The sequence below is a fragment of the Urocampus carinirostris genome, chromosome 4, assembly GCF_059441175.1.
Source record: "Urocampus carinirostris isolate Australia breed hairy pipefish chromosome 4, RoL_Ucar_1.0, whole genome shotgun sequence".
Lineage (NCBI taxonomy): Eukaryota > Metazoa > Chordata > Actinopteri > Syngnathiformes > Syngnathidae > Urocampus > Urocampus carinirostris.
Window position 1 is genome coordinate 30,533,046 of NC_142352.1, and position 25,652 is coordinate 30,558,697.

Consider the following 25,652-nt stretch of genomic DNA (forward strand, 5'->3'; position numbering starts at 1 on the left):
AAAAGTAATTGAAAGTAATCCAGTTAAAGTAACCCTACCCAACCCTGCTGATTTTTAAACAAACCAATCAAAGAAGTCAACTTTGGTCGGATAGAAACAGCATCTTTCCTGTCTTGTCGATTCCAACTGAGTCAAGATTCTCCGGCAAGCGTAGGACTTTGATATTAAATATAGTTGTATTGTAAGACCAGCCCATGATGACGCCATGTCTGATGTTTATATTGCGTTCAGGCATCATATCTGCGGTAGCTTCCTTTTGGCGCATCCGGCCTTTCGATAGAAAATGAGCACTCGTCTGGTTCACTGACATTTCATAAAAGTGGAAGCCTAGCCTGCACATCCAGCATGCTGAAAACTAAAGTGATGCCCTTGGGGATGCTTTTGGCTCTTTTTGTGATCTCGTCTCACATTCTATTGCGCACGGTGCCAATAAACGGTGATGTTGGCACGCACTTGCACGCGGCGTAAACAAATGGGCGAATGCCTTTATTTCCCCTCTTGTGTCTGTGTACTTAGTAAGAAAAGCCAGTGCAAAGATTGGAAACTCGTCGAGTGCTGACAAACCTGCGCGACAAAAACAAGTAAAAAGAGAAAATGCTATCTATGGCGTCCAAGCCTTTTTATTGTTAGCACTGGCGTCCAAATAGCGGCGTGCTGAGGACATTTGGTATGCCCATTTTAGAGTCTTTTCAAGTGACTTGTAAATGGTACTTTTAAAGGTGCAGACATTTTACCTTTTAAGAAAAAAACAACGTTGGCCGGGACTGGAGATCAAAGGCGGTGTCGAGTTCGTAAACGAGGTCGATAGCAGGAGGCAGGCAGGTAACGGGGCAAAACAGGTCAGGTAACAGGCAGGCAGAACGGGGCGAAGTCAGGTCCGGAAATAGGTTGGCAATAAAGATCAGGCAGAAAAAGCAGGGCAGGAACAGAGTCGGACGAAAACAGTTCGCATAACGATCTGACGGCTTCCTCTTGGGTGTTTAAAAAGAGAGTATCAGCCAATCAGCTGTCCGGGCTGTTTGCGCCAATAAAGCCGTCGGATGTGCGTTCAATTGGCAATCATGACATAATTAAAAACTGGAGAATGCTTCAGTTTAAAAAGACTCACCAAAATAAGGTCTCCTCTTCGTATACGGTGTCCAAAATGTAGAATGGAAGCTGTTTTTGCGGCCATAAACATAGGCAATATGAATTAAATAGCTATTATCCAGCTAGCATTCATTATGGAGCATATTTGCGGGAGGCCTCCTCTGAAGCTGTTGTTGAAATACGCTAAAACAGGAGTCTCAAACGTGCTGCCTGTGAGCACTAGAGTTCCCCTATATACAGCACAGGTGCCTGCATACCAGTTTGAAAAAGAACTCACTAGTGCAGGGTCAATGTGATTTTCTAGTAAAACGATTTGTTTTCAGTGTTTACCTGCGTCTATTTAACCTTTCTTCCAATAATTAACCTGGTAGTAACATAGGATAGTGGGATGTTTGGACGCGTTCTAAGGGATGGACAGGGTACCTGTATGATGCGGCAGGGGTAAACCAGTGAAAGCTGTCGGGCCCTGCTGTTGAACAGAAGAGTGTGTTGTGTCACCCTGACCCGAGTGACAAGGCCGCTTTCTTGTGTCCCGTTTCATCTGGAGGGACGAAAGCATGACCAACTTAGGTGCCGGGGTGCTTAACTTGTTTGGATGTTTGGCATGTTCCAAAAAATGTTGTGTGTGTTTCTTCCTGTTTTTTCCCTTTTTTATTTTCTTTGTTATTGTATGTGTTTGTCTTGCTGTCGCTCACCTCTTTTGAGGGATATGACCAAGGTAGATAGATAGATAGATAGTAACATAGTAACAACATACCAATAACATGATACATAACTAAGAGATATATATCAGACTGGATGCCCTTTGCACTAATTAGTAACAAAAAGTAGCTCTCAGCTTGAAAAAGGTTGGAAACTTCTGCTTTAAAATGTCACAGCATATATAGTCATAATCATATGAGCTTTCCAGTTATAGTTTGACTATTTAAATCATCACATTATCCATTCGGTTGGAGTGATTACACTCCAGGATTATCGATGTGTTTGGGTACAGCATTTACTTCTGGTTTGTGTCTGGAACCTTGCTAGAACTCTCAAATTCCAATGAGACAGCTTATCCTACACGCAATGGAAAATAAGTTAAATTTGGTAAACTTCCACACCGGCCTGGGGAGTAACGGAATGCATTTAACGACGTTCCGTAATCAGGACCCCCAAAAATGTAATTGTATTCCGTTAGAGTTACTTAAAAAAGACGAAAATTAAATTACTGGCATTTTACTTTGCAGGATTACAATTTTATTCAAAAGCATTTTTATGTTGCACCCTACAGGAGACAATATTGAAAACCGGTGTGCGTTAGTTTAACTATTTTTTTTCTTTCACATTCGGAAAAGCTTTGTTTGCATTGCCATGTCGGGTCGCGCCTCTTTCTCTCTCTACCGTCTCATTTACACTCGCACACAGCGGCAAGCGACACTCTCTCACCATGCCCCTGTCTTATAAAATACCACCCCCCATGCATTTTTGGTGGACAAACCCTGTTTTTGATTATACTTTGTTTCATTGCATTAAACTCCTCAACAGGACTGCTTTCCCCAGTTTTTCTTTGATTTGACATTTATCTGGAGGTTTTGAATTGGGCATGCAGCGGCACAATAAAGCTCCCGTTTTACTATAACTTGAAAGATGTATCTTGGTGTACAAAGATCCCTTGTTTTTTTTTCACTGTTAATGAGGACCAGAACCATCGATCCAATAAGTTGCATCGCTCCTTCCTAAAAACCGCAAGTGTCAAATTTACCTCGAGATGACGTCGTTACCAACTGAGAGTATACGAATGTAACTAAATAACAATTATGGATCTAAAACTAATATCACACTGCACATAATTGCAGTTGAATGAATGGTTTTATTTTTAGAAGATTTGTGAACGGTGAACCGTGAACAAAAGTAAAACCAAATGGGGGGGCTTCTACTTTCAGTGTAAGAAAGCAATTTAGAGAGCAGGTGGCTAGCTGCGCGTTAGCATCGGATGTTCCCGAGTTGAGCCAGATTTCGCCAATGATTAAAAAAAGACATCCGGAATGTGGCAGATTCCAACAAATTGACGAATTTTAGCTCCAATTCTTTTATTACATGGGTAATGGATCCAGCATTGGTTAGATCCAGCTTCCGCAAGGGTAGCCTCTGCAAGAATAGCTTAGCCGTAGCACTGCTCTTGCCTTTCCTCCAATACCATTCTAATTGCTTCTGAACCCAATGATAATCCACGGAGCACCCGTTAATGACCACCATTTTTTGCACTCTTCTGACTTTCCTCAGAGTCCGATTTAATTGAGAAATTTCTTTTCAACATTGGCCGGTCCAAATTGTCCCTAGGTGTGAATGAGCGAGTGAGTTGTCTGTCCCTGTGTCCTGCGATTGGCTGGCAACCAGTTCAGGGTGTCCCCTGCCCACTGCCCGATGATTGCTGGGATGGGCTCCAGCACCCCCGCGACCCTACTGACGATAAGCGATACAGCTAATGATGATGATTTCTTTTCAACGTAATGAGCTGCTGAAAGATGGCGGTCACTATACTTCCAAGTTTGTTTTGGGAAGCTCCGCCCGCCTCCTGTTTGACTGACAGCATACAGCAGCTTATCACAGTTGCGTACATTGACAGTCACACCTACCCAACGCAAAGCGCCCACCCCAATCTGTACCCATTGTCTGCTGCCAGTGAGAGACTAGTGAGAACACAATCCACATCTCAATGATATCATTGGCAATGAAGACAAAATCAATTGAAGTCGAAATCTGCGAAGGAGTGAACCAGCAATAACGGAAGCGGGATCTCTGTACATGCAACCTGGTACCTTGTATCCACAAGTGATGCATTAATTAATCATTATCAATAATATACGTCAATACAAACATTGATCTGAGTCTGAAAATGACCATATTCCAAGTAGTTCTCACTTGACAATTATTGTAGTAAAATTATCAGCAGTAGTAAGGGTAAGAGTAACATTTTGCTTAAGTGTCACATTATGTATTCCTACAGCCCCATAACCTTTTTGAAAATGTCTTGATGAAACTTGTTGGTACAAAAAGGACTTTGTACCATTACATCACATTTAATTGCATAACCTTTGAGCAACAAATGATTTGAATAATTACCAATGAGACTGGTGCGCTGAACCTTTTTCTGCCCTTTCCACGTGAACAAATTGCAGAGTCTCATTTTTTTGGCCATATCTAAGTTAGTGGGCTTCAGCCGTCTGTTGGTCATTTAGTTTCTCTCTCTCTCTCTCTCTCTCTCTCTCTCTCTCTCTCTCTCTCTCTCTCTCTCTCTCTCTCTCTCTCTCTCTGCCTCCCTTTTTCTCTCACTTTCCGTCACCTCTCTCTTTCACTCTCTATGTCTCTCTTTTTCCCTTTCTTTGTTTCTTTTTGTCTTTCTCTCTCTGTTTCTTTTTACCTTCTTTTGCTGTCTCTTTCTTTTTTTTTTCTCTTTCCCTCTCTCTCTTGTGTTTCCCTTCTTTCTTTCTGCCCTTCTCTCTTTCTCCCCTTCTCTCTTTCTCTCTACTCTCTTTCTCACTATTTCTCTTTTTATCTCTTTTGTTTCTCACGTTCTCTTTCTCTCTCTCTTTTATTTCGGTATCTCTTTCTCAGTTTCTCTTTATTTGTCCCACCCTGTCTCTTTTTCCTTACCTATATTTCTCTTATTTATTTATTTATTTCTCTCTCTTGTTCTTTCTCTCTAATCTACTAGTCGGATGTTTGATCGATCGTGTGGCCCCCAAGTTAAAACGAGTTGGACACTCCTGATATAGATTTACTGGTGTTCTTTTTCTTTTGGCTGCTGATTGTGCCCAATGTCTAAATTTTGTACCAGTAATCATTTAAGCAAACTAATGAGTACACACATAAGGAAATTACGTTTATTGAAATCATTTTCACTCAAAGAAAAGAAAAAGCGTGTATTAAAAACATCTAATGATCACATTTAAACGACCATAGTTTAAAAAACAGGGATGTACTACTCAATTCTTCTTATCAACAGTTGGAAATAAAAAACGTTTTTAGACCAAGTCAAACAGCTGGGTATATCTTCTAATTTCTCTCTCTCTCTCTCTCTCTCTCTATATATATATATATATATATATATATATATATATATATAGATAGATAGATAGATAGATAGATAGATAGATAGATAGATAGATAGATAGATAGATAGATAGATAGATAGATAGATAGATAGATAGATAGATACTTTGTTCATCCCCGAAGGGAAATTCACATTTCCAGCAGCATCCCTGAGCTGAGAACAATCGAGAACAATCGAAAATAACACGGGAGCTGCTGGAGTGGCTGCCATTCGTGACGGCGCCGGAAGAAAAGATTCAATTTGAATCATGTACAAACAAACAAACAATTGAATCATGTACAAACAAACAAACAAAATATTCATGTTTCAATAAGTGGAGTGTTAATAAAATTGGGGGAAAATAATTTCTGATACTGATATAACCAGATAAAACTAATTATATATATATATATATATATATATATATATATATATATATATATATATATATATATATATATATATATATATATATATATATATATATACCTCTCTCTATATCTCTATCTTGGTCACTCACTTCCGGGTGCAATTCTCCTACTCATAGCTGCAACCACTTGTCTCAAAATTCCCTCTTATTATGACTCTCCCACTGTCTCCTTGGCTCAGTGCTAATTTATTTTCTTACCATGTCACGTCCCAAGTACACTTGTCTCAGCCTCTTTTTTTCCAGTGACCCAAACTCTCGCCTGCCATTCCGGAAGACGAAACTCCTGGGGAACTTGTTTTTTTTAGGACACCAACGCCTCGCCTCTTTTGGATCATAATTTTTGCTTTCCTAACTGACTTTCAGTGTACTGAACCGTGGCCAAATAAAAGACCACCGCTTTCCGTGTTTATCTGTGTTCCTGCACTTTGGTTCCGCACCACACAGACCGAGTTGGTTCTTGACAGCAATTAACAAAACAACATTTATTTATGTATTCATACTGTACATACAGCGTATTTGGTATCTACATACCATACCAGAATATACTTTTTTAACAGAAAACCCATGGCTGTGCACACATAGTGATATTAAGTCACAATCTCACTTACCTAATCAAATGACTCCTCTATCCAACTTAATTATCTTAAGATAATTTTGGCAGCAAACCATATTGAGAATTGTATCGCACCAGTGGTAGCGGGATTTATACCCATTACCAATACAGATAAAAATAACATTTAAAAATACCAATGATACAGTATAATAACAAAAATAGTAGGCAAAGACAGTCAATACTGGAAGACACAACACCTTTAAATGAGGCCTGGTTTCCACTTCACACTGATACATGTAACAATAAATCAATTATCCCAAGAGCAGAATAGTGCAATAACTGTTTCTCTTGGTGTGCTATACCTCCAAGGATGTTTATTTCAATTATTAGATAACATAAAAAAATAAAACCAGGATGAAATAATACTATGTTGTTTGCCAACAAATGCAATTAGGAGGTAAAGAAAATGACATTTTACTGGTGCTTGTTTAGATGAATGATATTATTATAATATTCTCAATCCCTAGCCAAATAATAAATGGGTGAATTCTCCTTGAGAACAATAATTATCATGCCTGCTAAGTCTTTAGGAATTTGGCTTGTAACGTTGCAACATTGGTGGAATGCTGGTATATACAGTAGTGGTGGGCGATACTGGAGATTGTAGTATGGATTTAATAAATACTTGGTAGTATCCATCAACACCGATCCGATACTAATACCGTCACGTTTTGCTCAGAAATTTCATAATCGTAGATAATTGAACCCCCAGCCCAGCATAATTGATTTCTTATTGAGTAAAAACAATTAAAACATGGACAACATTATATATATATATATATATATATATATATATATATATATATATATATATATATATATATATATATATATATATATATATATATATATATATATATATACATACATATAATAAAACTGTTTCAGAACAAATGCCAAGAGAGTTAAGTCAAAAAGCATCAATTTAACAAAAATACATGTTATATTTATAACTGTGTCAACATGTCAATTATATCTTACAACAGTTTGAAAATAAAATAAAAAATTGCAAATAGTGTAAACAATACAATTGCAAAACATTTAACAATAACAAATATAAAATACTTTTTTTCCAACAACTGTTACAAAGCAAAAGTCAAACGAGTAATACCAAAAAATACAAAAAAAAACACAAGCCTTTTTGGCTCTGTTGCTATAATGACAACGTGTTGCATGTTTACATTTTGGGTTGCAGCTCAGTGCACTCTCTAGGGTGAACTTTTTAAATGTGTTTTGTGTTAATTCGTCACAATAGCAGACCACTTTTTCACACAAATTAAACCTGGAATTGTTTTTTTTGGTCCTCACCGTGCTGCACTTCCGGTTTGCCTCTGATAAGGGCGACCGCATTGATTTGCCCCTCTCTTATGCTTGCCATGTACGATGCAACAGCAGGCCAGGAAGGGAAAGGTGCTAAAGATGTGCTTGACAGTCACACAAACAGGTATAAACTTTGAAGGTGGCCAACTGCGCTGGATGAGAGAGAGGGACTGCGCCATTGTAGAGCAAATAAGCCCAGCTCCACAACGACTGCTCCATTCTTATTGTTCTCCCTTTCATATTGACCGCAGACCCAAAAGACCTTCCCCTTTTTCTTTTCAAAGACTCTTCTTCCTTGCTTGCCACTGGACTATTGGGCTACGTACACACTGGTTTTGGTAGGACCGTCCTTTCTCTTTTTTCTTTCTATTACCACAGAAAGAACTGAACATTCGCATTTCACCTTAGGTCAAAGAACTCAGGCCTTTGAGAATGGGTGGAATGACCGCGTCCCCTGATGGACAGTTGCTGGACGTATCCAGGTCCCCCTACGGAGACTACAAGTGTGCAGCGCTTACCATATAGTCTGATAACATGATGTTTTTGGTCGTGATTAAAGCATTCAAGGCTATGTACTGATTAAATAATTTTCCCCTAATAAGTAAATGTGTCAATTTGGGGGACATTCCTGCTTATAGATTCACTCGGTAAATGAGGGCCCGTAGACGCACCATCAAATGTCACCCAAGAGATGTAATTCTAATCCAGCGACACTGTCTCATTAAAATGAGATGTTGACCTCAATTTGCTCTCTCTTAAATGTGATTTTCCTACACACCGTTTACGAAAATCACACCAGCCTGCATGCAACCTTCTGATGTCAAGCGGGCCTACACAAAAAAATCATGGAGCACAACAGACAACAACTCAGGACGCAACTTCTTAGGTGACAGTTCAAACTAAACATCATACGGTTGGTTCTTGGGGGAAATATTAGCGGAATTCCCTCAGAATTGATTACCGATATAGCGGGAACCTTTTGGATTTCTTTTTGCTAGTACCTTACCTTTTTACCGTTTGATTTCCCATCCTTTTCTTTCTCTTGTTTCTTGTTAATTACATGTGTCATGAAATCATTTGCTTTACATAACTCTGCCTGGTTCCTTGGTTCCCTCCCTTCCTGGATTAGTAATTCATATCGGACTCACTGTAATAACTTAATTAAAAATTGAATTGATTTGTAGCGATTTTTAGCTCCTTCAAACAAAAAGAAAAATCTCCAGCTAAACTTTATGGTAAAGTGCTAGCGACATAAAGAAGCAAGTTTGTTAACTGACTGCACTAAAGAATAATTCTTTTCAATCCCAAATACATTAATATCAAAGCCCAAAACCCGTATTCATATCGTATCGATCCGATCGACGTACACGCTTAGTATCGATAATATCGACATTTGGATCGATCCGCCCATTCCTAATATACAGTCTGTGGATTAATTTACGTGATGAGTACATCTGTCAGTTTGGAGGCAGAAAGTCTTTGTAATTTTACACTTGCTTGAAATGTCATGTCCAGGATGGTCGCCATGACAACCAGCTGGTCCCGTCCCTTGACACCGGCTGTAGCAGATTGTCTTGATTGCGTGTGTGATTCTTAAGGGCGGGTTTTGGGACTGCCGGTTGCGAGATCATTATTCTGTTCTGCATTGCTCTGTTTTGCTCTGTTCTGTTTTGTTTGACTCGAGGAAGACCTGTCACGCCCGTTTGTCAGAGTTAGTGCCTTTAAGCCTGTTTTGTGAGTATTACCTAGTCTGAGTTCCTGATTGCCTGTAAGCCTGTTTCTGTTTTGTTTTTGTCCCTGCGTGTTGGACAACTTTTATTTTCTAAATAAAAGTAACTGATCGTAACTCCCATGAGTTCACACTTCCTGCTTCCCTGGTCCTGTCCATGACATGAACCATGTCTTCATTTTGTTGTGTATAGTCTAGAGTCTCCATTTTTGTAAATCTAATTGGGGTAAACACAGAAAGTTTTGAGCATTTTTCGAGCATTTCAATGTGTGTCTACAACAAAAGCCACCGAGACAACCCATAAGAGGTCTGTTTGAAGTGTGCACAAAATTCCAGCTTTAAGGTCCAAACGGTCAACGACAGCTAAAACTTAAAAAATGAGGGTGTGTTTGATTTTTCTGACGCAGACATAGAGCAGGAGGAGACCGACCGCAAACAAGCTGTCACCCTAGTGGATAGGAAATAGGAGGCATCATAAAAATGCCAAAACTTCCAGCAATGTTCACAAGACAGTTAATCACTTTTTATGCAGTTTAAAGTCAAAAGAGGCTGCTAAATTTTAAAGTCAAGGGTTTTACATAACACTTGAGATTGTTTTATATTTGCTAAGAAACACCTACACACAAATATTTGAATGTTCATCCATAAATAATTCATTTTTCCTTGCACAATACTACACAGTATGTCTTCCTTGGGATAGTGTATGCACTCATGTATAGAGATAGTGTTTGACATTGTTTATTGAGCTCGGGTCTACTTTTCCTCAGTTTTGTCAAAAAAACAAGAAAATTGGAGGGCCGTTAGCTGCACGCTAGCATCAGGAATCTTCTGATTGACCCAGGTTTATGTGTTAATTAAAATACAACCCTCCCGAATGTGGTGGTCTAGGTCATCTGTTTTATTGGATCTGGCGTTCCTCAGCAGGGGTGCCTTGTTACGTAGCCTAATCGCAGTAGGCTAGAACTGCGGTGCCGCTATTGCCTTCTCTCCTGACGCTGCCTCAGTCTCTTCCTGAACCCGATAATAATCCACGGAGTACCTGCTGGTGGTAATTATTTTATTGCGCTCTTCTTAGAGTTCAATTTACATCATTGATTATTTCTTTTCAATGTAACACTTCGTTGAAATACTAGATGTAGCCATGATACGCAGTTTATTTTGGGTGGACACATTGACCTGTGCGCCCGCTCACACTGGCTCTTTGACTGACCGCATATACTATTCACAGTCGCGCACACAGTTAGTCACGCCCGTCCAACACACAAAACCCTTCCCAACCTCTTCCTATGATATAATTTGCTGTCTTTTGTCTACTGCAGAACCCAATGCACAATACTTTGACATCAATGACAATATAGACAATTCAATTCAAAATCTGCGAAGTAGTGAACCAGCGATAACTTAAGCGCAAAGTAGCGAGATGTCTCCGTGCATCCTATCTGCACGGTAACCTGAAAAGTTATTTTTACTTGAAGAGTTCTCAAAGTCATGGACTGGATGTTTACCGTTAAATTCCGACTATAAGCCGCAACTTTTTCCACGCTTTCAACCCTGGATGTCACGGTTGCCATTGCGCCCAATTTGCCCCCGTGTGGCGCCAGCTGCGTCTCATTGACAGATTGGCTTTCCGTCTATTTAAGCTCAGTGCTCTCATTTTTACTTTGTCAGTCCGTCAACGAACCTCTGCTCCGCAAGATGTGGGTTTTAACTCAGTCCTGTGTTCTGTTGGTATTCCCTGTCCGGCATTGTTCCCGTTTATTTTTGTCCTGTTTATTATTCTCTCCAGTTTTCGTTCCTGTGTAGCTTGTGTTTTCCTGTCTGTCCCGTCCTGTCTGGCATAGACCCCATCTGTCCGATATCAACTTGGGCAATTGGTAAAGATCTTGTCGGTCTCTGGCTTACTATCATTTAACGCCAGACTGCTGCCTAAGGGGGCAGCAGGGCGGCACAGTTCTGAGGTCATGAAATCAAACCTCCTGTGTGGAGTTTGCATGTTCTCCTCGTGCTTGCGTGGGTTTCCCCCAGGCACTCCAGTTTCCTCCCCCATTCAAAAAACATGAATGTCAGGTTAATTGGCCAGTCCAAATTGTCCCTAGGTGTGAACGAGCAGGCGAATCGTCTGTCCCTGTGTGCCTGCGACTTGCTGGCAACCAGTTCAGTCCAGCAGCCCTGTGACCCTACTGAGGATAAGCGGTGCAGATAATGGATGGATGGATGGATTTCACACCATATTACACCGGATTGGCCGTAATGTAACGAGGCCATTTTCACAGATATTCAAAAAAGTTGTAACTCACCTTTACACCCCCGGGGGTGTAATGGTGAGTTACGCAGGCTTTATAGTTTTCGGGTATCTTGTTTCAGCCTGATCGGGATGTTTCTCTGATGAGTATATTTTAAAATGGTAATTCTAACCTGAATCTCTATAGTCTAAGCTTTCCAATGATACATGGCATGACATATTTTAGTGACTGGTGACATCGTATAGAATCATGTTTGTCTATCAAAAGTCCAGCGGAACCTTAAGGGCTTAAGGTACTGTATATTATTAAAACTCTTTCTGTGTATCATATCTTTTTCTAAACATCTCATGTTTCAATGTGGGCACATGCAGCTTATAGTCAGGTGCGGCTTACGTATGTACAAAACGGGTTTTCCTTTAAAAATGTACTGGGTGTGGCTCATAATCAGCTGCGCCTTGTAGTCCGAATTTTACGGTACCTCTATATTTTTAACATGCCCTGCTCATGGACTCCTGCCCAAAAATGTTTTAAAGAAATCAAAAAAGGGGAGAATACAGTATAGAGACTCTTGTGTCACACAATAAATTGTTTTCATTTAAAGAAAGTGATTCAAACCCAGGAGACCTTGGTAAGAATTTTAAAAAACCGACAATGACAGTGACCTTCATCTACATTAGGCATGGATGACTTTTCAAGTTTAATTCAACAATACTTGATATCAGTCCACCATGGAGCGCAGTCTGTCCTCCCCTTGTGTATTCTCAATGCTTCAACACTGACAGCTACAGTATTTAGAATACATATTTAATGAAAAACAACATCAACCCAAACCTTGGTTAAAGATAGAGTAAGATCCTAAGCCCTAAAATGGCATTTATTACCTTCAGGTCAGGCTATCCTTCCCTCTATCTCTCTCCCTTTCTTTCTCTCTCTGTATTCGCGCTGTATTCTTAACACATTCAATGACATATAGATACATTTTCAGAAGAATTGTCCCTGAGTATCCTTAAGTTTATTTTTGTTTTATTTTCAAAAGCTTTTAAAGGGTTTGGTGCTGCTCATCAAGTATTAAGCCTCTAGGAATGATTTCAGTATGATTCCGTTAGACGGCAGGTGTGGCTTTGATCAGATGAGAAAGCCCATCTTCTGAGTTCTGCTTTCTGTATTCAGCGAATGAGTGTGTGTCAGTGGCCTCATTTGGTGAGTAGGCGTAATGAAGCACTGTAGTGAGAGATGAGATATATGGACAGATAATAATAGGTAGTAAACACTTCAACAGCTGTTATTCCTTTTAAAAAAGATGACAAAATCCCATCGTCTGGTCAGGAGAGGGACGACGCTTCGTGCACGTCCGCAGGAACGCAGTCACCCAACGTAACACGATTGCCATGGTGACTGAAATAATGTGCTCACTTCACCGGAAAAATTGGGCGCTGAAAAGTTCATGCATCGTTTATACATCAGATCAGTGTTCTCTTAATCAAATGTTATTTTGCAAGATTGTTTAGATATTGGGGATATAACAAATGCAAAAAAAATTGAAAGTTCTGCTTGAAATGCATCCTTTCAGAAAAATCTGTTTTTTTAATTCGTTTTTTCAGGGTTCGGCTCCTCCAGTCCCCCTTTTCCCCAAAATATGGCAGATTTTCCCATTTACTTTTCCCTCTTTAGGTGTTTTCAGTTAGCCAATCGGCAACCTCTGCCATAGATAACCCGGAAACCCACTTTGCTGAACTGTTTTGATTCCTGAAGCCCGTCACTCTCCAAAAAGACAATTGTTCACCTTACACGTACCACTTACACCACTCCAAAACCCGCCACACACATCTCCTTCTCCGGTTCTCTCCTTGTCCCACATTTGTCCACCCAACGATCTTCCTTGAAGGTATCCCCAAATATTAACCTCAAGATTATATTTTACCCCTAGTTCCTCTTTGTGGTTTCCCTCGCAAACCTCCTTTCAAGATCTCCACCTCTGCTATTCTAGCCCCACACCCCCTTCTTTTCGGTAAAGTTTTTGTTGCTGATTATATGTCCCTCCCCTAGTGGGGTTAGACCACATCCCTTATGTCTCTGAACGTTGGTCTTTCCAACACCCAGTGACAATTTTCATGGAAAGGAGTATTTTTTAAGGCTTCAAAAACTGACTGGCACTGACTCTACCCAATTTGAGAAAAAAAAGTCTAGCATTGAATGAGTTAAAGATGCATTATTGCTGCTGTGGTTTGGTCCATTTTTCAAGGCGTAAAGTGACGGCTGCCTTGAAATTTTCTCGTCAATGACGAAATAATGTCGGTTAATGTAACCTCTGCATATATATATATATATATATATATATATATATATATATATATATATATATATATATATATATATATATATATATATATATATATATATATATATACTTACTTACTTACTTATTGCTCCAGCGAAGGTCGGGGGGTCCCGTCCCTGTGCGTTGAGCCGACCAGATGAACCAGGTTTTTTGGTCAGTCCGGCTTCTTTCTCTGGTCAGTTTCGTAACAAAGTGTGTTTCTCCTGGGTGAGTTGTTAGCCCTCCGCAGGATAGTCGGTTGGTGGGGCTGCCACCTCACAGCGTACTGACACGCTGGGGTCTTTGTTTGTCTGGAACCTACCCCGGAGACCGGCCCGCCATGGGTGACCCTACCAGGAGCAAGCTCCCGACGGTATCGCTCTCCAGGGTCACTGGAACACGCAAGCCCCCTCGCCGCATCAAGGCCAGACCCATCCGAGGGGGATATATATATATATATATATATATATATAATGTCACGAACCAGAATGGAATCTCGGACCCAATTGCCTTCATTTTGAAGGAAGCTTTATTGGATTGAGTTGACAGAGCTTGCTTTGGAAGCCGATGGTTGTTGGTCGCTAGCAGCGTTGGACGGAATGGCAGTTCCGTGGCAGGTAGGCAGAATTGATACAGCTTAGCGGGCAGGTCGGTGGCAAAGGCAGGAGAGTACATTGTAAACCTGGGACAGAAACAGGTCGAAACAGGAGGCGGGCAGGAATCAAGCAGGAAAAGTCTTTGGTACTGGTAATCTGGCAAAACACACAGAAAGACACAAGTACGGTCTGACACTCCCTTCTGGGTGCTGACTGCTTAAGAGAGGCGTGCCAGCCAATCAGAGAGCGCGCTCAAAATGAAGGCAATTGGGTCCGAGATTCCATTCTGGTTTTATATATATATATATATATATATATATATATATATATATATATATATATATATATATATCTTCGTTAGGCTTTAATTTGTTATGATAAATCACCGCTCCTCCTCCTGAGTCCTCGAGTTTGCTACAGGCTCAGTACAGCAAACTAAGTTATTTGGTTTGTCTTTGGCTGGATCGGGCTTTGATATGAGTGTGCTTGGGTCGTTTTAAATTTTAGCTAAAAATCGTGTTCCACCCCCAAAAATCATAATATAGCAATACCTGGGTATTCTGTAAGGGAACAGTTCAATATTTGAACAAATTCGAAGAAATATTTGGATCGGGAACTTAAAACTTGGAACTCAGAGAAGCCAGATTACATCGGATTGCACCCAAACACAGTCGAGTGAGATGAGCGGCCATTTTAGATACTCATTTCAATATCATGGGTCCAAAAAAGTTCTTGACAATTAAAGGGAGAAGGGAAGAACGTTGAGGACAATGGTCAGCCTCAAGAAAATGATCACTCAATTTGAGAATAGCCTCCGCTCTCTGATTTCCTTTTGCATTGGTTTTAGTTTTTTTAAGGAATACAAAAGGAGGCTAACATTTCATAGGAAGTGACAGTAATTAACAAATAAAGACCACAAACATTTCAAGGATCGGAAAAGTCTGTTTCCTTATGCCATTGAAATATTTATCTTATTGTTATGTTCAACCTTTATCAACAAATGCAAATAATTGTCGTTCTTGTTTAGGGATACATATTATTATTATTCTGGGGATACTTATGGTACACATGGCATTCGCACTTTGGTTAATTCGGAATAAGAAGGAAAGTATTAAAATAAATATTATCAAAACAATTCGTTTTTTCGGAAAGATAGTGGTCAAATACCACAATATAACTTTTATTTTCTTTGGGTTTTTTATCAAATAAGTACAAAAATACTGTATGTAATGTAAATCAATACTTGTCGCATCACAGTGCACGGATATGTGCGAGGATCCTCATTTGGGTTCTGTTATGACAAAATTACTTTACGGGACTACTTTCAATGACTTGATTATGCCATTGATCTCTCCGCTCCATTTCTCAAAATACGTTACGTTTTTTGCAACATATGAATCAAGGGTGTCAAACAGGCAGCCCGCGGGCCGGATCAGGCCTGCTACGGGATTGAATCAGGCCCGCGAGACGACGCCCAGAAAAGCGCAAGAGAAAAAGGAGCTGCATGTTGAAATATGTCCACTCTATGTTGCCAAAGCCAGGTGCCTCTCACAAAGATGATGTACTTGTATCTCTCTCTCTCTCTCTCTCTCTCTCTCTCTCTCTCTCTCTCTCTCTCTCTCTCTCTCTCTCTCTCTCTCTCTCTCTCTCTGCCTCCCTTTTTCTCTCACTTTCGGTCACCTCTCTCACTCTCTATGTCTCTCTTTTTCCCTTTCTTTGTTTCTTTTTGTCTTTCTCTCTCTGTTTCTTTTTACCTTCTTTTGCTGTCTCTTTCTTTTTTCTTTCTCTTTTTTTCTCTTTCCCTCTCTCTCTTGTGTTTCCCTTCTCTCTTTCTGCCCTTCTCTCTTTCTCTCTACTCTCTTTCTCACTATTTCTCTTTTTATCTCTTTTGTTTCTCACGTTCTCTTTCTCTCTCTCTTTTATTTCGGTATCTCTTTCTCAGTTTCTCTTTATTTGTCCCACCCTGTCTCTTTTTCCTTACCTCTATTTCTCTTATTTATTTGTTTTTTTCTCTCTCTTTTTCTTTCTCTCTAATCTACTAGTCGGATGTTTGATCGATCGTGTGGCCCCCAAGTTAAAACGAGTTTGACACCCCTGATATAGATTTACTGGTGTTCTTTTTCTTTTGGCTGCTGATTGTGCCCAATGTCTAAATTTTGTACCAGTAATCATTTAAGCAAACTAATGAGTACACACATAAGGAAATTACGTTTATTGAAATCATTTTCACTCAAAGAAAAGAAAAAGCGTATATTAAAAACATCTAATAATCACATTTAAACGTGTTTGCAAAAACTATATTAATCCATAAAACACGATTAAAATCCCAAATAGCCAATGAAGATGGAGTAGGGACCATAGTTTAAAAAACAGGGTTGTACTACTCAATTCTTCTTATCAACAGTTGTAAATAAAAAACGTTTTTAGACCAAGTAAAAGGGCTGGGTATATCTTCTAATTTAGAATTAACTTTTGCACCAAGCTGTTATCAGTCTGAGCTGTTGTAACTCAATAAGTAATTAACAAACTCACAGAAAGCCCCAGGTAACGGCATAGCAATAAAGGTGGGGGGCACAGCAATAGTAAACCAAGATGTCGCGTATGGGGCTTCCTGCAGCTTGCAAATGGGCCCCGGGTCAGAAGTTTGGGATCTGGCTCTTGAGGAAAAGCATAGTGACTAGCAATAACTCTTGCCTCTCCTCATGTCTAGTGTTGAGTGTTGTGCAAAGTTCAAACACATAGTAAACCAGGTGGACAGCTCCAGCAAGTAAAAACCGTATCTTCTCGCATACATTGAAAGTGGGAAGCAGGAATTAGCTCATTATCTCAACCGAGTCCAGAAAAGTTCCGGTAAAATGGAACATTGATGCAGTTGGGGAAAGTAAGGGCCTGCGAGGACTTTTCTGCTGGTTTAAAAATATCAGAATCATGTGATGTTAAATATAGTCTCACAATGACTACGTATTTTAATTATTCCAAATTGTCGGCTTATTTTCATCGCTTTTTTCCTGCTTACGTTACTTCCAGATGTGTGCTTTCATATTTAAGCATTTAACCACATTTTAGCCATTACTGGTTGCCAGGCCTTCAAAATCAGTTCTGCAGGCCCTGTGACATATAATAAGTGTTTTGATAAAGCTGTTAGTTTAGCACAGTTCAATTATTTTCTGCCCCTCCAAAAACAAACACCTACCACACCCGAACGCTTGACTAAATACTACACTTTATCTGTAAAATTGTACATCTATGCATAACACTATATCTTTATAACTTATATTTGAATCATCAACTGTATAAGCAAATATTTGAAGTTAAGATTAAATTTAATCTGTAATTAATTTTGACTAAACACAAACTCACCAGGGCAGCACGGCGGCGCAGTGGTTAGCGCTTGTGCGGCACAGTTCATGTCATGGGAACCTGTCGTGGGTTCAAATCCAGCTCCAGACTTTCTGTGCGGAGTTTGTATGTTCTCCCCGTGCTTGCGTGGGTTTCCTCCGGGCACTCCGGTTTCCTCCCACATTCCAAAGACATGCATTTCAGGTGAATTGGCCGGTCCAAATTGTCCCTAGGTGTGAATGAGCGAATGCGTTGTCTGTCCCCGTGTGCCCTGTGATTGGCTGGCAACCAGTTCAGGGTGTCCCCTGCCCACTGTCCGAAGATGGCTGGGATGGGCTCCAGCCCCCCCGCGACCCTAATGAGGATAAGCGGTACGGCTAATGAGATGAGATGAGATGACAAACTCACCAACATTAACTCAGGAGCACACTATCAAATGGAACTTAATTTATACGAAGTGTCCTTGGGCAAGACACTGTATCCCTAATGCCCCCAATAAGCAGGTCAGCGCCTTCCATGGCGTGAGTGTGAGTGTGAATGGGTAAGTGTGAAGCACATTGTAAAGCGCTTTGGGAGGTCTTCATTGACTTGAAAAGCGCTATAGAAATGCAGACCATTTATCATTTATGTTTAGCAACCGTGCCATTGGACAGAGGGATGGTTTTTATTTTAACTTAGCCTCCTCCAGCTTGAAAGAGATCATGCCGAATGCTGCAGGCATTATCAGCTCCTCTCCTGTGGTGTGTCTGTTTTGCACTGACATACATGATTACATTGTTTCCCTTACTAATGATTGCAGTTCCCCTTATTAAATGATGATAAACCGTATAAACTTGACGTGAAACGTATTTACTCACAGCATGACAGACCATGTAGAATAAAAACAAAGTTAATTTGTCTCAACTTGTTTACTTCATTTACCAAATAAACAACACAAACAGAGGCAGGCAAGGCAGCGCATTGGTTAGCGCGTGTGTGGCACAGTTCTGAGGTCATGAGATTGAGTTTTCCTGTGTGGAGTTTGCATGTTCTCCCCGTGCTTGCGTGGGTTTCCTCCGAGCACTTTGGTTGTTATATTTGATCCTCATCTGTCGTTTCAGTTACACGTGAAAAATATTACTAGAATAGCTTTCTACCACCTCCGTAATATTGCGAAGATTCGTTCGATACTGTCCCAATCAGATGCAGAGATTTTAATTCATGCGTTTATTACTTCTCGGCTTGATTATTGTAATGTATTGCTTTCTGGTCTCCCGATGTCTAGCATTAAAAGTTTGCAGCTGGTTCAGAATGCGGTAGCTAGACTTTTTTTAGATAGATAGATAGATAGATAGATACTTTATTCATCCCCTAAGGGAAATTCACATTTCCAGCAGCATCCCTGAGCTGAGAACAGTACAATAATAAAGCCAAAAGAATACAATATACAAATACCCAGTGTGACGTGCAAATGCCCACTTTAGCATGTTATATAGAGTAACCAAATAGTGCTACACAGAACACATAATGCAGTAAGATTCAGTAATATCCAATGTAGGTGGTGTGGTTTAATGTGGGCCTTTACTCTGCCGGGTGGAGTTAAAGAGCCTCATGGCATGAGGAAGAAAAGATCTCTTCAGTCTGTCCGTAGTACAAGACAGTGACAGCAGTCTGTCACTGAAACTGCTCTTCTGTCCGGAGATAATGCTGTGAAGCGGATGCGATGGATTGTCCATGATTGACCTCAGCTTTTTCAGTGCCTGTCTCTCAGCTACTGTTGTTAGGCTGTCCAGCTCTTTGCCCACAACAGAGCTCGCTTTCCTAGCCAGTTTATTGAGACGAGAGGCATCCTTCTTCTTGACGCTGCCTCCCCAACACGCTGCCGCATAGAAGAGGGCGCTTGCCACTACTGTCTCATAGAATATTTTCAGGAGCTTTTTGCAGATGTTGAAGGAGGCCAGCCTTCTGAGGAAGTAAAGTCGGCTTTGCCCTTTCCTACATAGAGCTTCTGTGTTGGCAGTCCAGTCCAGTTTGTTGTCCAGCTGCACACCCAGGTATTTGTAGGTCTGGACAAATTCTACACATTCTCCCTTGATGGTTACAGGAACCGGATGAGTTCTGGTTCTCCTGAAGTCCACCACCATCTCTCTGGTCTTGGTGGTGTTTAGGTGCAGGTGGTTTGCGTCGCTCCATCGGACAAAGTCCTGAATCAATTTCCTGTACTCCTCCTCCTGCCCGTTTCTGATACATCCCACGATCGCAGTGTCATCTGCAAACTTTTGCACATGGCAGGACTCAGAGTTGTACTTAAAGTCCGATGTATATAGAATGAATAGGAACGGAGAGAGAACGGTCCCCTGCGGAGATCCTGTGCTGCTAACCACGGTGTCCGATGTACAGCCCCCCTGTTTCACATACTGCGGTCTGCCTGTCAGGTAGTCAGTAATCCATTCTACAAGGTGTGAGCTAACTCCCATCTCTGTCAATTTCCTACTCAGTAGCAGAGGCTGTATGGTATTGAAGGCACTAGAGAAGTCCAAAAATGTAATCCTCACAGCCCCCTTCGCCCTATCCAGGTGAGAGAGGGATCGGTGTAACATGTATAATATAGCATCCTCCACTCCCACCTTCTCCTGGTAAGCAAATTGCAGTGGGTCGATGGCGTGACGGACCTGTAGCCTCAGGTGGTGCAGCAGCAGCCGCTCCATGGTCTTCATCACATGTGACTTTGTGTGACTTTAATAAAAGGAAGAGAAAAGAACTGTGTGACTAAGACCAAAAAGTTTGAGCATATTACTCCTGTATTGGCCAACTTGCACTGGCTCCCAGTCCACTTAAGATGTGACTTTAAGGTTCTCTTATTAACATATAAATGTTTGCATGGGCTTGCACCGTCTTATCTCTCCGATTTGATTTCCCCCTATGTTCCTACACGGAGTCTGCGCTCGGAAAATGCCGGTCTACTTGTGACTCCGAGAGCCAAGAAGTCTGCGGGCTCGAGAGCGTTCTCCATCCGGGCCCCGGTGTTATGGAACGCCCTGCCTCTGGAGATAAGATCTGCAACCTCAACGGAAGTTTTTAAATCGAGGCTTAAGACACACTTCTATTCCAAAGCATATGATTGATGCCCACCTTATATTCTGTTTTGTCCTGTCTTTTTCCGACGCCTGCCTGGCTGATACGAAGGAGAAGGATGATTTGGGATAGGTCAGCGGACCAGCGTCTGACCTGCAGCATGTCAACCCCTGCATTTACCAGCTGGCAGAGACGGGAGGCAGCGTCGTGGCTGTCATAGACTTTCTGGACTGGTTTGCAGGCTGGGGGCGTCGTTAATGTCATGCACTTTCCGGACATTTTCAACATCTTACCTTATGTTTACTATTATGTGTACAGTAATGCTAATTGTAATTCACCCTGGTCAATCCTGGAAGGGGGATTACCACATGTGAGGTCCTTTCTCAAGGTTTCTCTCTTCTCCTCACACTGAGGTTTTTGAGAATTTCCTTGCCCGCATGCTGGTTTGAGATCAGGTAATTGTGTAATTTTGTAACTGTAATCCTGTGCAGTCCTTTGAGACATTTTTGTGATTAAGGGCTATATAAATAAATTTGACTTGACTTGTCTTGACACATTCCAAAAGTATGCATGTCAGGTTAATTGACCGGTACAAATTGTCTGAATGAGCGAGCGGGTTGTTTGTCTCGATGTCCCCTGCGACTGGCTGGCAACCGGTTCAGGGTGTCCCCTGCCCACTGCCCGAAGATAGCTGGGATGGGCTCCAGAACCCCCGAGACCCTACTGAGGATAAGCGGTGCAGATAATGTATGGATGGATGGACAACACAAATAATTCTTTTAGCATATTTCTTAGTACTTTTTCCACATTCACAGAAATTTTGTGTTGCTTATTATACATATCAGTGCCATAATACACTTGAAAAATAAATGATTGATCAAGGATAACATTTTTTGTGCACCGCAACAATATTATCAATCTACGATGACGTTGTCAGGCTTGGGGGAAAAACAAAATACATGTAACCAATGTTCCCTCTAATTTCCCACGGGTCTGAGCGTTCACACAAAGTCGGTGAGCAACGCTCGAAACAACAGTGAGCAACAGCAACCCCAAGTGTGGCAACTAAATCATTATCAACCATGTCCAAAACTTGACATCACCTTACATTTTGCTGAGTTTCTGGCAATGCAAAAAAAATGTTTCACTTTTGAATGAATTGACTATTGTATTATTGCAAAGGCTGTACGGCCAACAAACGTCATTTGTTTTTACAAGAATTCTTTCACAAGTTTTCCAATTCTTTTTTTTCCTGGTATCTTTTGTCGCATAATACTGACATTTTTGGGGGCTTATTTAGTCGGTTACACAACTGTATTTAATCACATTTTAGTGGAAGTACAATGTTGGCAACAATATTGACTTGGTATAATTGGAAATTATTTGAATGCAACACACACTTTTTCTTCATTTTCCGTTTTTTCTTTTTTTTTTTAGATTTCTTTAAAAAAATCTCATTGTGTTTATTTTTCCTAGCTGTTACTTTTTTCTTTTTGTTCTCTATTTACTTTTTTCCTTTGTTTCTTTCTTTTCTTTTTTCTGCCTTTTTTTCCTCAAATTTTCCCTCTTTTTTCTCTTCCTTTTCTTATTCATTTTTTTTATACTTTTTTTGTTCGATTCCCCCTTCCTTTAAGTCATTTTGTGCATCATTTTACATAATATATGGTCATATAGGGATGAAAGAAGCAAAAACAACCTGAAGAGCCGTTTAGGACCCGAAAAAGCCGGTTCCTTTTAGTTAGCTGACCCGAAGAAGCCGGTTCTCGAAAAGCTCTGCTGACTTTATTCAACTCCGTTCTACTTCGACCTTGACTTCAAAATACCGCATTTAGAACACAACGTCAGGGGAACCCTTGTATTTTTACCTTCACGCACTGTAACTTTGACTTAATTTGCTTCTTAATTGGCAATTTCGAGCCCTGATTTTTGTGAGCTGGCTAGATTTTCATGTGCGCGGAAAAGCTCTGGGTAGTGCGCAATTGCGCACACACGCAGTGTAAAGACACATTGCATGTAACGGTGGTACGTAGTTAGGATCCCAAAAGATTTAACTGTATTCCGTTACAGTTACAGAAAATAACGACATCATGACACTAGTAATTTATTAAAAATAAGAATTACTTTGCAGGATAACATCCATTATCTTCACCACTCATCCTCAGTAGTGTCGCTTGACCCCATCCCAGCTAACTTCGGGCAGTGGGGAGGGGACACCCTGAACAGGTTGGATAACAATTTTCTTTAAAAGCATATTTATGCTGCACACTTCAGGGGACGATGATGAAATCCAGTGTGCGTTAGTTTTAACTTTTTATTGTTTTACTCGTTAGCATTAATTTTGTTAATCACCACAATCCGTTCACTCCTCTTTCTCTCTGCGGTCTGATTCATTACGCACACACACATGCACTGGTGCGCTTAATTTCAGGCGTCAGGATCTCTGTAGCGGCCCCAGGTGCCTTAGTACAAAAAAACAAGGGACATACAGTATAAATGAAATAAAATGAAATGAAATGATTAATCTGATTGAATGCCCTTTCCACAGCATCCTTTCAAGCATCCACTCAATCACTTCATGCACTCATTCACATGTGTCTCACATTTACAAATACAAAGTGTACTGATAGACGAATTATGTCTATCATCATTTCATTTTACGGACACTAGAGAGACAGGAAAAGATGACAAGAAATCCCAGATTTCTTGCAACTTTAGAATAGAATATAGAATAGAATAGAATATACCTTTATTGTCATTGCTACAAATGGGCTAACATATTGTGACAACGAAAGTGAACACTGTGCGTTTAGAAACAATATTGGATTTTTAATGCGTTCCTAATGTGAACTAAAACAGAGCATATATTGTCTGCCATGTGAAAGGGGATGTTTTAATTTTTTTCAATACATTATACGATGTGGTCAAAGACTGAGCAATTTTGTTTGGGATTACAAACAACTACAGACGCTCCCCTACTTATGATCATTCGAGTTACGAAAAACGGTAGATACGAACATTTTTTTCAGGATGTCGAAAAATATCCGGACATTGCTGTAAGTTACATTTTGTATTGTGTGCACCTTTTTCCGAGTACAGGATAGCACCCTAATGCTTCTTTTCGTCGCTACCGTGTGGTGGCGCTGTGAGAGGTCACCCAACATCCACCCCGAAGAAGAAATCCGCTTCCACTTCCTAGTTCATGTGTAAACATTCCATACTGTATCTCCAGCACGCAAAAAACTTTGACATTTTTATTGTTTAATATCTCGTGCATCCATTCAATATGGTAGGTGTAAAGTATAAAGAAGAGGCGAGCCATTTCTTTTGAAATGAGAGTGGAATAAAAAAGCTTGATGCGGTTGAGAAAATGGTTGGATCGCTTTTTTTCACCCATTTTCTATCATGGAGAAGGAAGTCGCCTAACTCTTGAAGCTCATCTTCCAAAAGTAAGTTAAACTTAACTATTTATCTTTATAGAGCATACCATTTTATGAAACATTTTTTTTTTTTTTAGCACAAAACAACACAGGTTACGTGTACAAGCCCTAAGCATACTTATATAAACCTTAAACATACAAAATATAGCACTGAAGCAACTTGCGAACAAATTAAACTTACGAAAAATCGTCCGGAACGTATCTCGTTTGTAAGTAGGGCAGTGTCTCTATATCATCTTGGTTTCCTCTATTTCTTTTTCAAAGTTACATTGTTCATTTAGGGCAGCACGGCGGCGCAGTGGTTAGCGCGAGTGCGGCACAGTTCTGAGGTCGTGGGAACCTCCTGCGTGGGTTCAAATCCAGCTCCCGACTTTACTGTGCGGAGTTTGTATGTTCTCCCCGTGCTTGCGTGGGTTTCCTCCGGGCACTCCGGTTTCCTCCCACAATCCAAAGACATGCATTTTAGGTGAATTGGCCGGTCCAAATTGTCCCTAGGTGTGACTGAGCGAGTGAGTTGTCTGTCCCCGTGTGCCCTGCGATTGGCTGGCAACCAGTTCAGGGTGTCCCCTGCCCACTGCCCGATGATTGCTGGGATGGGCTCCAGCACCCCCGCGACCCTACTGAGGATAAGCGGTGCAGCTGATGAGATGAGAGATGAGATTGTTCATTTATACATTTTGTAATTGTATTCAGTTTATTTTGTCTTTAATTAGCATATCTCAACAGGGAACTAGTAACTGTAACAGATTACATTTTTGATCCTGTGCTGCTCATCAACTAGCAGTAACCAAGATGACTCAGATGGGAGCCCAAAAAGGGGGGACTTTTTGTTTTCTTTTTTTAATCTCCTTTGTTTTTATCTTTGTCTCTTTTAGCCTGTCTATCCATCCCTTTTTAATATTTTTCCAGGGTATCACATAAGAATCTGCTACAATTTATGTCCACACCTTTTTTGTGCAAAGCGAGCATGCTCGGTGCAAACGAAAACAATGCTCTGTGCGTACACTTTGGTGATGAGATTGCCACTGCCCCCAGCGTAGTGACGGTGCAACTGCACTTTGTTTTAAAAAAACTCTTGTTACACGCAGGGCCCTTGACGAAGCGCCGCGCTCCCCCAGGGGGGCAGGCCAGACTATTTAAGAATCACTGGTTTAGCCAATCAGATTTCAAATTGGCAGGGCCAGGGCCTTCTAGCTGGCGTAGGGAAACATTTGCAGTTTCACAAACTATGATTGGCTAGGGGGTGGTAACGGAGCACCACAATAAGAAATGATAAAATAGGGAACGTGCGACACATAAAGCCTGTCTTTTTGTAATGAAATCTAAGGTAAACAAGACTGTATGAACTGAGACAAAGAAGAACAGTGACAGGTGGATAATAAAAGAGAAGCAGCGAGAGAGAGGCTCAGC